This window comes from Grampus griseus, assembly GCF_964374135.1.
Source record: "Grampus griseus genome assembly, chromosome: 3".
Lineage (NCBI taxonomy): Eukaryota > Metazoa > Chordata > Mammalia > Artiodactyla > Delphinidae > Grampus > Grampus griseus.
The window spans coordinates 38,136,190-38,152,828 of NC_139019.1; the positions used below are offsets into that span (position 1 = coordinate 38,136,190).

Below are 16,639 nucleotides of genomic sequence, written 5' to 3' on the forward strand. Positions count from 1 at the left end.
AGCCCTGGAATAGGTTTTTAAAAAACATAAGAGTCATCAGCATAGATTGTAGATGGATTTTAACTGGATTTTGTTTAGTCTTATCAATTTTTTCTTTGTTATTCTCTGTCATTTTATAAATGTCAAACCTACTTTTATGTCTTGAAAAAGCTGATATGACAGAACTGAGTTATGTGTGGATTATTAACCAGTACATGAGCTGTTTAAATATTTATTCATTGCCAAAAATCATTGAGATTTTTTTGTTATATTTTAAATGATTTCCTTTGGAAATAATTTATAATTCTAGAATATGAATAAGTTCTTTTGTTACGATGATCAAAGGTGAAATATAACAGATGAAGAAATAACTGCATACACTTAGGCATGTTGATTAGAAGCCAAGGTGTAACCTGTGAGGGAAAGGGTACCTGGTGGGGTTGGGCTTACTTTGGGACAGGAACTTTATTCTTTTGTCTCTATGTTCAGAAATACTTTGAGGAAGAAGAAGATTAGATCTTGTCACAAAATAATCAGAAGTTTCTTGCCGTAACAAAGCTCAGTGTGCAAAATTCACAAGAGGCCAAAAGACTTAGAGGAAAATATCAGAAAACCTAGCTCTGCTTCTGGTTCCACATGGAATTGAATGGATCCCTTTAAATTTATGTTTCTTCATCTGTAAAATGAGGGTGTGCATGAGGTGATTACTGACTTCTGTTGTAGTTGAACACACTGTGAAATCCAGATCATATTGTGAACATTTTTCTTTTCCATTTCCAAAACCTTTTTTATCCTTTGGTTGGCCTTCAGAGAGTGAAATCAAAACAACCTGTCTCCATTTTGAATTTCTTTGTTCAATTGATTTCTCTTTCGCTCTTCTGTCCAAAAGAATGAGCATGTTTGTCTGTTGGACTTGAGTCAAATGAAAATGTAAAATAGGAAATTCATAGCATTGTGCATTTGCTTGTACAGGTCTGGCTCATGTAAATCTGGTAAGTCTGGTAGACATCTTAAATTTATCTATATGCTAAAGAAGAAAGATGTACTTATTGAACTTTGAATAAAGGACTGCTAGAAAGCTTTTTGTCCTTTCCGTTGTGAAGATATACTCATCCTGATCTTACTGTGAAGGGAAATGTTCATTATCTCTTTCAGATATTTTTCTTTTTTTTTTTGATACAGTTATTGGGAAAGCATAAGGTATAGGACTTATTGCTTAGGTGTTTAGATTTCTTATTATAATCAGTTATGTATTTGCTTAATTATAGAATGTGGCCTATGAATCATCCTTTTAAATATTAAAAGTTGAAATATTTCAATTATCCAAATTCATTATCCAGAATTTCTAAATCTAAAATGCTCTGAGAATTGAAGCAGAATTATTTTGTAAATTTGGCCCATGTTAAGTGGCAAACTGACCTGAACTGGCATGAGGTTATTTATAGTAGCAACATTCATGCATCTCTCTCCATATATATTATTGTTTTTGATGGTAAGGTGTAAAATATGCACTCTGTTACCTTTCTAAAATACGAAAAACTCTGAATTTCAAAACACATCTGGCCACTGGGGATTCAGATAAGAGACTGATATCTTTATCATTATTAATTTTCCCATGTGAGCGTAAGAATATTGGTTTCTTACACATTATTGCTGGTAGTAGAAATACAATGCAATAATTTAGTGCTTGCGCCTAAGAAAGGTTGGAATTAGAATCTGGAAAAATAAAATACATACAATATGTGGGAGAATCTTAAAGAACACAGAACATATGATAGTACTTATGTATCAAAATTGTGATTTTTAAAACCAGTGTTGTTTGCTATAAATGTAAATAGTGTTTTGTACAGATTTGCTAAGTGGTTAAAAGAAATTCTGAATAGAAATAGTTGATATGCAGACTGATATTTGCATAAAAGCTAATTAATGGACTGCTTTGGAAACATTCAATATTTTGTTGAGTAATTTGGCTTTGAAAACAAAATAGTAAAAATTGTTTTCTTAAATGACAAATGCAAATGACATACAGTAGTTTTGACTCAGCAGATTGTATTTTTTTCAGTAACTATAGGAATGAAACTGTGAATAATTTTCACATAAGGATGCTTTTAAATTTCTGATCTGTGCTCATAGACAACATTCAAAATTGATGAAAAACTTGCTCCTGACATAACAGATGGTGTCTATTGGGCTGTCTGATAGGCAACTTGACTTTAAAAAAAAAATTGAAAATTCAATGGCTAGTACCAACATTTTTTTTAATTGAAGTATAGTTGATGTATAATATTATATAACTTACAGGTGTACAGTATAGTGATTCACAACTTTTAAGGGTTATACTCCATTTATAGTTATTATAAAATATTGGCTATATTTCCCATATTGTACAATACATCCTTGTAGCTTATTTTATACCTAATAGTTTATACCTTTTAACCCCCCACCTCTTTGTTGCCCCTCCCACCTTGCTTTCCCTCCTGGTAACCCCTAGTTTTTTCTCTACATCTGTGAGTCTGCTTCTTTTTCGTTATGTTCACCAGTTTGTTGTGGTACCAATACTTTCTGAAAATTTTATTTTGCTTAAAAAGCTTTATATTTTAAAATTCTTTATGAAATAGTTTTTTAAAAGCTTTAAAATGTTTCCCTGATTGATTGACTTTAATTTAATATTCTTATTTTATGACTTTTTTGAAAAATTATATTAAGCTGTAATAGCTATATATATATATATATGTATATATATGTATGTTTAGATTTCAATTAAACTATACTCAGGGTCAGAAAAGGTAGTTGTAAAATAATTTAGGAAATAGCTTATCAATTATTGACTAACTACCTCACAATTTGTTATACATAAAAAGGGGCTTTTTGTCAATACAGTAGAATCTAATGCCTTTATTATCTTTTTCAATCTCTTATCACGTGAGGCTTCATTTTAATATTCAGTATGATTACTTGTTTTCCTACTAAGTCAGATTCTCTACAATGCCCTACATATCTGGTTCTCGCACTTGTTCATCTTTTCCTTAAATCTGTAGGACTCATCAATTTCCGGTGTATTCTCAGGTATTATAGTTACCTCCAAAAGCCTTCCATAAGTGGCCTTGTGCCATATAGAGCATTTCCTTACTTTGCTCACACTCTGTACAGTAACTGGTAACTTTTCTAATGAGGAAGGGGAACTTAAGTGACATACTTTGTTATGAAAAATGATGTTGGAAAATCTTGTGGAAGCCTATGATCTAATGATGTTAAATGCAAAAATGTGGATAAGAGTGGTACAGAAATTTTTAACATTGAACTTTATCTTTCTCTTTTATGGAGGTTTTATTTCAGATCCCATATGGACATTTGTCTTTTTTTCTATTATTATATGTGAACTTTGTAATAATTTATGAAGGATCTCTTGAGGGTAGAGTTGGGGCTTGGGAAATCTCATAGAGGAAATTTCATCATTTTCCTTTTCTCTGGCCCTCTTAAGAAAAGAAAAGGAAAGAAAGAGAAGAAAAGACCTTTGTGATGGTGCAGAAGTAGAGTATCCAGTTCTTCATTTGCTTTGGGCTGTCACTGGATGAGTAAAGGAATCATAATTATACATAGTCAGTTCTACATGATAACAGAGGAAGGCATATAGGTGAACTGTTTGCAGAAATAATCACAATCATTTCAAACAAGTCAATTTGTCACTAATGTATTTACTGTTATATAACATTGATTCTCCTTTCCTATTTCATGTCCTTAGGACTATATATTTCCCAACCAAATCGCAAATGTCCCCAGGATGGCTAGTGCACATTTTCTATCTCAAATTGACTGAACAAAGACAGTTAATGCGCTTTCTCTTATTCTCTCTCCCTCTCTGCTTTGCTTTTCTCTGCATTCTTTGCCCTGAGAAATTTCTTCATTGACTTATCTGGGGTTAAGAGGTTTATCAGTTTTTATAAATAGAGAAGTGACTTTCCATGGGTGCTGGAGTTTTCCCGTGTCCTTCAGTGAATTCACAGTGCCAAAATCAAGGATGCCAAGACACGGATTTATTCTGTAATGATGCATTGCCTAGAAAGGGAAGTTAAGAGATTGGGGTCATTTTGCCCACCCTAAATTCAAACCCTAAGAAGGTTAGGTATGCAGAACGACGTATTAGACAAACGATATTCTAGAGTCTCAATATCATTGCTATTACTATAATAGAGATCCACCATGAGCAAAAGGGTTTGTAGTGATTGGAAGAACATTTTTATAAGTCAGACCGATGGTTGCTTCTCTCATTTGGTTAGTGCTCTACTAGGATGCCAGTGTACATTTGTATGGCTCCTGGGGAGCTGGCCAAACAGAATAGTTTCTGTAATTTATTTAAACATATTTGCATGGCTTGCAGATACTGAAATTTCAAGACCTTCAAGTGCCTTTTGCTGTTTGTTCAGATTTTATAATCAATATTGCAAATATCAGGTGTAATGTTTTCATGATTTTGAGCATGTTGAATTATAGATGCATGTACTTGAACCCTCTGCACATAATATATAAACACAGGCAATGTGACTCCTGTCTTGTCTCATTCAGGACATTATACAGTACAATAAAATTCCATCACAATGATTTGTTTCATGCAGACACATTATAGGCCAAATTATATCCCTTAAAATATTTCATATGTAAATAAACAATCTGTTCCATGAGTGAAAGACAGCGTTGTTCATCTCTCCTAAAATGAGACTTATTAACAGACTTAGTTTAATTGGATTTAGGTTGTTTATCTTTGATAAGACATAAAATACTTATTCTACCATATTTTAAGAGTCATTCAGTGTACATGGGAAGAGAGCTATACGTATATTTTGAGTGCCTCTTAGGATACAATATGCATAATACTGAGCTTCTGGGACACAACAGTGAATGAGCTACATAGACATCTAGTAAAATAAGATACATGAGATCTAGTGTCAGAAAGAAGCATTGATCTGATTTTCACCCAAATTATAGCTGTGAAAGTTTTAGGAGGCGTTAGGATAGGGCCCTATGAAAGTGTTTATTAAAGGGACAATCCGGTCTGGGTCAGGTTGGACAGAGCGGGGTGGAACCCGAGAGGGAGGACCTGAGAAAGTAAAAATGTAAACTAACTCCTAAAGGATGCATAGGATCTAAGCAGGAGATATAGAGGAGTTTGCCCCCATTTTATTAATGAATATATCTCACAAGTATTTGATTTGTGAAATATAATTTTTAAATTAATTCTCGTAGTTTTTCCCTATAAATATACTTGATTACTATTATAAAGTTTATTCCAGAAAAGGTAGGAAGAAGAGAAAAGCAGACATCATCAGCAATAACAACAATGATTCAGGAAACCTTCTCCCAAAAAGGACACCTTAGATCCTTCTTCCCCACCAAAATGCCCTATACAACTATAAATCGATATTTTAATAAGTATATATAAAAATTGGAATTTTTAACAAAAATGGAGTCACAGCATCATTAGATGACAGTTTTACATCCTTTTATTGTCTGCACCATCCTTGTCATAGATGCACCATTATTTATTTAACCATTCCCTATTGGTGAACTTTTGAGTTACTTCTAACTTTTCAACAACCCAAAAGTATTTTAGGCAAAGTGTACAGTATTTATGAAGTTGACTTTATCATTTTAGCACCTAAATTAATCTGAAATAAGGAAGCATTCATTTATAAATTCCAAAGCTTCTTTATTTATGTTTGCATGATTCAAATGAGAATTGGAATACAGATATTTAACTTCCTGAGATACACATTCTTTATCAGAAAAAACTCATTTGTAATGCCATGAACAGAAATCATTTGCATTATGATCGGTGTTTTTACAACTTAGCTTTTATCCTTATATAGTATAAAAATAGCTGAGGTGATCAGAAATCCCTTTAGAATCGGATACTCATTTGCAGTGGCCCATTGTTCTAATGGAAAACCCTCAGAATCCTTTTTGCCCATTTTCATGTTTTTGACAGTTTTTCCTTGTAGTCTTCCTCCTGTGGTCATAAGTAATTTCCAAAGGTAATTCTTCATCACAAAAATCTTCAGCAAGAGTGTTAATCGGCTATAGAGGCCTCCTTGAGTTTGCAAATCTAGAATCATGACCTATTGAGGTGATAGAATTTAACTTCTCTCCAGAATTTTTCATTAGGAATCTTAGACTGGAGTTTTAAAAGCCTCTATTATTTGCTTCTCTGAGGCTAGGAAAACAAAACCAAGACACCCTCTACAACAGATTTCACCTTGAGTACCTATGTAATTGGATGAATAGCTGTTTGGTTGAGTCCTGCCAGAAAGCAACCTTTCTCACCTGCTGTAACTCTGGGAACCTACCAGCCCGACAGTTTTCCTGGCAGAGATTTGTAGGCGTTAGTTGCACATAAAAGTCAATTCTTGTTTCCCAGTAGTTGCTTGTCATTTCTGATTAAATGAAAATCATTTTGAGATATATTCTAGGGATAGTTTTGGTTACACAATTGCTTTGTCCAATAATATACTGGTAAAAAAGAGAGGGCAGATTCTTACTGAACCTGTGAAAATAACTATAGGACCATAAAACATAAGGAGTCTCATTAGGAGTTTCTGAATTCTGGAGGGATCAGTGAGAATTAGATGCTCTTTCTAAACGTTTCATTTTAGTTTATAAAAGCAGTGTCTACAAAACTGAAGTTAGTTACAGCTCAAAAATAAAGAAAAAGATGAAAGCCTTCCTCATCTGTCTGTTAGAAAATAGAATATTAAAACAGGAACAACAATATCTCAACAAATAGCTGATCAGTTAACTCAATTATATGTAATTCTTTTTTTTTTAACATCTTTTTTGGAGTATAATTGCTTTACAATGGTGTGTTAGTTTCTGCTTTATAACAAAGTGAATCACCTATACATATACATATATCCCCATATCTCCTCCCTTTTGTGTCTCCCTCCCACCCTCCCTATCCCACCCCTCTAGCTGGTCACAAAGCACAAAGCTGATATCCCTGTGCTATGCAGCTGCTTCCCACTAGCTATCTGTTTTACATTTGATAGTGTATATATGTCCATGCCACTCTCACTTCGTCCCAGCTTACCCTTCCCCCTCCCCATGTCCTCAAGTACGTTCTCTACGTCTCCGTCTTTATTCCTGTCCTGCCCCTAGGTTCTTCAGAACCACTTTTTTTTTTTTTTTTTAGATTCCATATATATGTGTTAGCATACCATTAAACTGCCACCTTCCCTTGGTTAAACCATCCACATGGCTCTCTTTGTGTTAAATATTTGTTACTTTGAGGCTGTCTTTTAGTTACATATTCACTGGCTTAAGAATGAATTGCATTTGCTAATTGAATATCTAGTAATCAATTAACTTTGTGGTCAAAATATGTCAGATTTAAGTACATTACCCTTGTTTTCAAATAATTATACTTTCCACATTAATCTTGTGAGAACAAATCAGTTTTCAAAAGCTTAATGAAGAGTGAAAGGCTAATTGATTTTAGTAAGCACTAGGAAATACTATTCTACAGTCTGAAAGTCTCCTGTTTCATTGCTGATCTCCCAAAAGGCTGTAGTCCAGAAAGAAAGAACCAAGAAAATCAGCAGATAGGACTACAGCTTTCCAAAGCCAATTTTACATACATACAGTATTGAAATAAAATGGTAAATCGAATGCCCATGAAGGACTAACAAAAATCATTTCACCACAAGGAAGAAAATGTTATACCCTAAAGAAAATGACCTCACCTTTGACAAATAGAAAAATAATAAATAAATTGCAACTTTTATTTTATAATACCTAATGTATCACAATTGCTTTCAGGTCATAAGTTCTGTAAAAGTTATGAACAGTACTTAAAACCCCAAATCACTAGTGTATTCTCTACTTTCAAATAATTAGGCAAAAATTATGAAATTAAACCATGGGTAAATGTCTATTAATTTTTGTTTGTTTTTTTAACATCTTTATTGGAGTATAATTGCTTTACAATGGTGCATTAGTTTCTGCTTTATAACAAAGTGAATCAACTATACATATACATATATCCCCATATCCCCTCCCTCTTGCGTCTCCCTCTCACCCTCCCTATCCCACCCCTCTAGGTGGTCACAAAGCACCAAGCTGATCTCCCTGTGCTGTGTGGCTGCTTTCCACTAGCTATCTGTTTTACATTTGGTAGTGTATATAAGTCCATGCCACTCTCTCACTTCGTCCCAGCTTACCCTTCCCCCTCCCCGTGTCCTCAAGTCGATTCTTTACGTCTGCGTCTTTATTCCTGTCCTGCCCCTAGGTTCTTCAGAACCATTTGTTTTTTAGATTCCATATATATGTGTTAGCATATGGTATTTGTTTTTCTCTTTCTGCCTTACTTCACTCTGTATGACAGACTCTAGGTCCATCCACCTCACTACAAATAACTCAATTCCATTTCTTTTTATGGCTGAGTAATATTCCATTGTATACATGTGCCACATCTTCTTTATCCATTCATCTGTTGATGGACACTTAGGTTGCTTCCATGACCTGGCTATTGTAAATAGAGCTGCAATGAACATTGTGGTACATGACTCTTTTTGAATTATGGTTTTCTCAGAGTATATGCCCAGTAGTGGAATTGCTAGGTCATATAGTAGTTCTATTTTTAGTTTTTTAAGGAACTTCTATACTGTTCTCCATAGTGGCTGTATCAATTACATTCTCACCAACAGTGCAAGAGGGTTCCCTTTTCTCCACACCCTCTCCAGCATTTATTGTTTGTTGTCTATTAGTTTTGTTTTGTTTTTGCGGTACGTGGGCCTCTCACTGCTGTGGCCTCTCCCGTTTCGGAGCACAGGCTCTGGATGCGCAGGCTCAGCGGCCATGGCTCATGGACCCAGCCGCTCCGCGGCATGTGGGATCCTCCTGGACTGGGGCATGAACCTGTGTCCCCTGCATCGGCAGGCGGACTCTCAAGCACTGCGCCACCAGGGAAGCCCTTTTTAATTTAAATAGCTTGTAGACGTTTACGTTAAAATAACTCAAGCAGTTTAATAGGTCCGTGTCCAAATTAGGATGATTTTGGTTCTAAGAAACAAAAATATTTTATGCTGACTTAAACTGTAAAAGCAAAGTTATTTGTTCCTGCCATGAAAACTTCATTGATAAAGAGTTGTAGGTTTATTTTGGTCAGGGCTCTGCCTCTGTCTCTGTGTCTGAAATTTTCTAAGTTCCACCTTTCTCTGCTCACCATGGGTGTTAGAAGGCTACCAGCAGAAACTGTGGCTGTATACTTCCTCATCCGCATACAGGAGGAGCAAGTGTCATTTCCCAAAACCATTAAATAGAAGTTCCAAGCTTGACTCTGAACGAATTACTGTGAACCAACTACTGATGCCAAGGTATAGGCTAGGTGACTTCTCTTTCCTACTTTAGGAGAGGGTTCGGCAATTCTGATTGGCTTATGTCTCCACCTGAGAGAAGGGATTCTCCTCCCCCAAATTCAAGGGCTTCTTCCTGCAGCAGGGAGGAGAAGGAGGGGAATGGAGAGTGAAGAGGCCTTGTGGATGTCTGTTACAGAATTATTTTACATCTTCTCATGCTTGAATATTTGGGGAGGGGAGAAAGTTGAGAAAACATTTTCATTGATCATTGTCTCCCATTCCACAAGCTGCTTTCTTCCACATGACAATCTCCATGTAATACTCTCTACAAGATGAGGAAGTAGATGTTATCTCACCTAACAAATAAGCAGGAGAAAGTTAGCCAATTTAATGTTCTCAGGTTCACGTGGTTCATAAAGGCATATTTTAAAGTCCATGCTCTTTCTTCTGCACTCTTCAGGTTGTAGACTAAATCATATTTGCTAAGTAATTTTGTGAGGAAAGTTATTCCAAGTTGGAAGGTCAAAGGATGTATACATTTTAAATAAACATTCATTCTGCAAATAATGACAATGTTCCTACGATGTGCTGAGTACATGGTAGGTGCTGGCATACTGTGGTGAAGAATATAGGTGCCTTCTAACCTCGCAGATTTCGTGGGAGAAGCAAATGTTAATGTCACGCAGTTAAGTTTAAAATTACAAACTGTGTGACTGCTCTGTCATAAGATCTGTCCAAGTCTGGGAAGGTTGATCAGAAACCTTTTTCCTGGGAGGTGACATTTGAGTTGAGATCTGAAGGATGAGAATGAATTCACAAGACAAAAAGGAGCGGGCTTCCCTGGTGGCGCAATGGTTGACAGTCTGCCTGCCAATGCAGGGGACATGGGTTCGAGCCCTGGTCTGGGAGGATCCCACATGCCGCAGAGCAACTGGGCCCGTGAGCCACAACTACTGAGCCTGCGCGTCTGGAGCCTGTGCTCCACAACAAGAGAGGCTGCGACAGTGAGAGCTCCACGCACTGCGATGAAGAGTGGCCCCCGCTTGCCACAACTAGAGAAAGCCCTCTCACAGAAACGAAGACCCAACACAGCCCCAAAAATTAATTAATTAATTTTAAAAAAATAAATAAATACAATATATCATTAAAGAAAAAAAAAAGGAGGAGGGGGAGAGAATTCCAGGCAGCGGGAACAAGGCATGGCGAAGAACTGAAAACTTGCTTTTTGTCTGAGCATAGAGAGTGAAGCAAGAGGGTGAGACGAGCAGATAGGCTGGATCCTGCAGGGTCTTCGGGTAGTATTAAGAATTGTGCTTCGTATTCCACAAGAAATTGTACCTTAACTCTTGGAGAAAGTCGGTGAGATAATATCTTAGTATTTGTTGCAGTTATGTCTCTGAATATTTATAATGTTTTCTTAATACATGTTTTCTTGCCTCTACAAAGCCCTTACTTCAGTTACAGAATTGTTCCATCATATCCGGCATTTCAGCCTTGACGTGCTGTGCAAATCATTTGTAGTAGCTTTAGACTTTTTATAACCACTTATAACTTGAACTTAGATGTAAAATGGTGAAGGCAAAGGCCTCTGCATTTTAGGGAGTATTTACCAAAAGAGTACTGAATTAGTTATTGTTGCAAACTGTGCAGAAAACTCCAGACATTAAACTTAGAGGGAAGAAATATGGAAATTACATATATATTATACATATTTATATATCTATAAATTTAATGTAGGTTTCAGGTAATATTTATATATAATTAACTTAATGGAGGTGACCTGGCATGTTGTCCACTATTCATGTCCTGTTGGAGTTGCGCTTGTGACCTCCTCTTATTTCTGGTTATGATTAAAGAAAGAGAGAGAAGCAGAACTTTGTTTAAATATACTGTTGGCTTTTGCATTCGACTAAGTCAGTATAAAAGAATGATTTTGCTCATACCATATGGTATATTAATACCATAAATAAAGCATGCATCTAGGTTACTAATTAAAGTTGGGCTGAGGTTTTTAGAGTTCATCCTTGTTGAGAAGACGGTTTACTTAGAAGTCTAAACATTCGACCTATAGTGTAACATTTAAGCATAGAAAGTTGCTGACTCAGCCACTTCCCTAAAATCAAACAAAAGAACACCATGGCTTTTGATTCCATTACTTCACACGCTGCAAGTATAACTTTAAAAATTATCAAAATAAGCTTTGAAAATGGGAACACGTATATTATTGAGAAACAGTATTTATTGGGCAAGCATCTTCACCCTTTACCTTTGTCAGGGGTGGTATAAATTGCCTTGTATCAACAATTTATTTCCGGGCTTCTGGTGGCGCAGTGGTTGAGTCTGCCTGCCGATGCAGGGGACACGGGTTCGTGCCCCAGTCTGGGAGGATCCCACATGCCGCGGAGCGGCTGGGCCCGTGAGCCATGGCTGCTGAGCCTGCGCGTCCGGAGCCTGTGCTCCGCAACGGGAGAGGCCACAACAGTGAGAGGCCTGCATACCGCAAGAAAAAAACAAAAAAACAATTTATTTCCTTGGTGGGAAAGATGAGCCTTCTGTTCTGGAGTGAGAGCTTCCTGCTCTTGTCTTCATGTTGAGAGGAACAGAGGAAGGGAGGCAGATACATTCGCAGGCTTTTCACTGGAGGCCTTGAGTAAATCATGCTTATTCCTTGCATGGAATATATGATGTTGCAACAAATTCCTGCTCAAACATTTTGCATACCACTGCCTCTTCTGTCCAGGAGAACTGACATTCTTTCTTCTATACTTTCAGGATAGGAGTAGATTAAATAAAGACTTCCATGGGTACTGCTCTCCTACAAGTAAATTAATTAAACTACTGATCAGTTTGAAATGCTAACATGTCTATTTTTTGTGAAAATAACTGGTGCTTCCATTTTTTAGAGCATCTCAGAGATCTTCCTCTATATCGTGTCGTTGAATTTCAGCTCATGCTATCAGGTCTGGTAGTAATTCAAGTATCATCCTCATTATGTTGATTTGAAAATGAAAAAGACAGAGAACACACATGACCTGGGTGTTCAGAACCACTTCTACTTCTATATATCACAAAAAGCCTGTGAAGAGAATGTGATGAAAGGGCCTGACACTCACATGAACAGTGGTGTGTACCCACAGGGAGAACTGCTGGGTACCTGCATTTGCTGATTTTTATCAAATATTTGAGCACTTGCCTACTACTTGGTAGGTATTCTGTCCAGGACTGTCATGGTATATCTTCAGGTAATTTAGGAAAAAGATATGATCTGTTCATTTATTCAGAAATTATTTTATTGATAAGTTACTCTGTCAGAGCCCTGGGAATTTGAAGATGAAAATGTTTGGTCTGTACCTTCAGTCTAAGGACAGTTAAGGTCAAGGTGAAGTGGGACATGAAGGAAAGAAAACCCAAGTCTACCTGGGTTATTGACGTTTCATGGGAAGTTGTTCTTCAAACTGAATCTTGAGGGTGGAGGGGCGTGTGTTCTAGGAAAGTAAGTCTACGTGCAGAAGTAATAGTCAATTAATAATATTATTAATGAAGCAGCTAATGTTTATTGACTACTTTGGTGTCAGTTTTTTTCTTCTCAGTGCTTTACCTATATTCACTTGTTTACTCCTAACAACAACCCCAAAAGATAGGTACTACAGATGAGGAAACTGAGGCAGAGAGCAGTTAGTTATCTAGCCCTCGGTAGCACAGTCAATAATGGCAGAGCCAGCTTCAAAGCCCAACAGTCTGACGCCACCACGTTCCTTTGTGTGAAAAAGCTGACCTGTTTCGGGAATGGTAGAACCTGAAATGGTTGGAAGTTAAGGTCTGTGGGTATTTATCAGGGTTTTGGCTGGTCAGGTGCTTAAAGGTCAGATCGTGAAGAGCCTTGGGAGACACGCTAAAGAGTTAGAATTTTATTCCACAGGATCAGTATTTATATGTTTTTGAAAACAAGATCCAGAGCTTACCTTCATCGGTATCGCTTGGGGTGCTTTTTAGAGATGCACACTCCCAGGTTCCACTTCAGATCTACTATATCAGAATTTCCCTGCTCCAGAAAGTGGCCAAGGGGCTTGTGCCCTGAGTGGTCAAGTGGTAAGTTGATCCCTAGCTCCTAAGAGCAGCCGCTGCTCTTATTTTTACCAAGTTTCTTGGTATTTAATTTGCTGAGTTGAAAATTAACGTAAAGAAGGCTATGAGTTTTGTTTTGTATGTGTTGGGTTTAATATGCTTTCAGAATATCCTATGGGAAATGTGAGGAAAAAGAAGAAGCTGCCTGCTTGATTTAGAGATAGGGAATTTTTGAGTCTTCTGCTTATAGCTGGTTGGAGACACTTATGGATATAGTTGAGATTACTCATGTGAAAAAATAGAGCAGTCAGCATGGCTGGAAAGCATGGAAATATGAAAACAACATGAAACGTGAAATATTGAAAGAGATTAAGAAGACATCAAAAGCAAGCGGGGCCCTGAGAGAGGGGGAGTTCAGGAACCAAGGAAGGAGGGTTTCAAGACGTCTTCGTTTTTATTAAATGCATTTGAGAACTTGTGTAAGAAAGGAACCAGAAAAATAAAAAAGGTCAGTGGTGACCTGAAGAAGCAGAATTTTGCGGGAGTAGTAGTACTAGGCGTGGAAGCCGGATTGTAATGTGCATGTAAAGTGCGTGGCTAGTGAGAACACGTGAGATTATTCTTTGTAAAAACTTAACTTTCAGAAGAAAAGTATGGTGATAAAAAAGGCTACAAGGTAAAGGGAGAGCTTAAACATTACTAGCTTTTTACACAGTTCATATTTATTATAAGGATTGAAACAATACAGATATAAACAAAGAATAGAGTTCCCTTTCATCCAATAACCAAAAGATAGCAACTGTTGAAGTTTGTCATTATTTTTCAAGCCATGTTTCTATCTGTATATGTTTGTAGTAGATATGCATTTACACATTTTAAATGAAAATGTTACAGCAGTCTACATTTTTGTATGTACCTTATTGTATTAGAAACACTTACCTCTTTCTTTTTTTTTATAAATTTATTTTATTTATTTATTTATTTTTGGCTGTGTTGGGTCTTTGTTGCTGCCCGTGGGCTTTCTCTAGTTGCGGCGAGCGGGGGCTACTCTTCGTTGTGGTGCACAGGCTTCTCCTTGCGGTGGATTCCCTTGTTGCGGAGCACAAGCGCTAGGTGCGCGGGCTTCAGTAGTTGTGGCACGTGGGCTCAGTAGTTGTGGCTCGCGGGCTCTAGAGTGCAGGCTCAGTAGTTGTGGCACACGGACTTAGTTGCTCCGAGGCATGTGGGATCTTCCCGGACCAGAGCTCGAACCCGTGTCCCCTGCATTGGCAGGAGGATTCTTAACCACTGCGCCAGCAGAGAAGCCCAGTTATCTCTTTCATTACATATTATTTTACACCATTACTTTTTCACAGTTGCCTAGCATCACATTGTGTGTATATAATAGTTTGTATAATCCTGTTATTGGCACTCTTGGTTTTGGGGGGTACTTTTTCATTTTAAATAGTGCTACCATTAATATCTTTGTGGACAAATCTTTTCTCATTTGCATAATAGCACATTTTTGATTAATTTCAAATGGTGGCATTGTTAGATTAAATTAATAGAAAAAGGTACCAAATGGAGTGTGGGTTTATGGGATTTATAAATCGAGATGATATTAGTCTTAGATAAAAAGACAGACATTTCCTTCTTTCTGGATGCAAGGAGGGTGGAGGACTGCTTGCCATTACCTGCAATTTTGTGTTAGTTTCTGCATTTTGCTTTCTCTCATGTAAATTCTAAAAGTGATCTCACTGGGAGAGAAAAGATAGGAAAAGATTTGGTTTATCGAAGAAATTGTTTTAAATTTTAGAGGATGAGGTAAAAGGTATTGCTCAATAAAATACTGGTTTTTTTTTGCTCTGTCAAAGCCCCTGGGTGAAGTATGAGTTCAGGATCTGGGAGTTTTGAGTTAGAGATGGCAGAAAGTCACAGCATTTGGGGGCCCACTTGTAGAATACAGATATTGAATTCAGTACCACTGACAGGTGTTCTTGGTCTAAAACTCTTTCAAGTCTGAGTTCCCTTCTCTGTTGTGTTAAAACTGCCATCTTCCTTTAGCTCCTTCCTGTTCTTAAAGAATTTCCTTAGATCTGCGAGCTTGAGAACTAGATCTCAACTCGATCTACTTTCAGCTCTCTGCAGACGTTTCAAAAGGAAGAGGATGGTAATGGAGCAGATGGTGAATTGATGCAAGAATGACCTTATGAATGATTTTAATGACCTTATGCATGATTTTAAAAAAATATATAAACAAACACAAGATTAGGCAGATACTGAACATCTAAGGGCTCTCCCAGGAACTTCTCCAGAGGCTCTTGGCTATCGGGAGGTATCTTTAACAGGGATAGATGCTTTCAGAGGAATAAGAGGTGGAAGCAACCATTTTATCTAAAAAGTTATTGAGGTTATGAAATAACTTACAGATTCTAGTTTTAAACTTGTGATATTAAGAACCTAGTACTGTGTGGTGCATACAGTATACGCCAAACACACATAGACGGACCTTAATTTCTCTGGCAAAGCACCTCAATGTAATTGTAATTTAGCGAATTCCAAATATCTGAAGGCATTTTTGTTTTTTAATCAGAATTTTAGAGTTTGCTCCAGGTTTTTCGTCCTTCTCATGTTCACCCTCTTTCACTTTGACTTCTCAGTATTTTTGCCTGCTTTAGTATTTATTATGTACAGCATATGCTACCCTTACTCTCCTATCTATTTAAGCTTGGTCCTTTGCTCTCTTTTTGGTCCTACCTTTTAGGTCCTTTAGTTTGATCATGCATGTCTGCTTCTATCGATACTAGATTGTTTCCCTAAGGACTCTGTTAGTGAAACTGATTTGGATTTTACTGCTCTGGTGATATTCCTTCTGGTGTACACCAAGAAGATGCTATATATCACAGGGGCTGATGCATTATTTTGTAGGGCTTTTGTTTTCTCTTTTGTATTTGAAAAATTAGGTGTGATCATGAACATGGGAATGTCTCTTAATATCATGAGGATAATACAATCATAAAATAAAATCATCCATGTTAGCTTTGGTCTCTGAAAAATGTAATATATTGTGATTTTGAGCAAATCGAGTTCCCCAGAGAACATTCATTCATGTAAAATTTCACTTCTGTAAATTTTCGTTGCTTGTACTGGAAGCTGACTAAAATTACTTGGCACCTGCCGCTGTGTGTCTGGCGTTGTCCTGGGGACTTTACAGCTGTTAAGCCATTAAATCATCACAGCAGGCTTGTAAGGTAGGTCTGGATTCCCCC

General features: G+C 37.0%; 1 protein-coding gene across 3 annotated transcripts in view; it reads left to right on the plus strand.

The window, feature by feature from the left end:
• PARP8 (poly(ADP-ribose) polymerase family member 8) overlaps nt 1-16,639 on the plus strand; it is a gene marked incomplete at its 5' end in the record, with an annotated part of 178,276 nt that overhangs the window by 74,424 nt on the left and 87,213 nt on the right. The gene's annotated exons all lie outside the window — the stretch shown is intronic.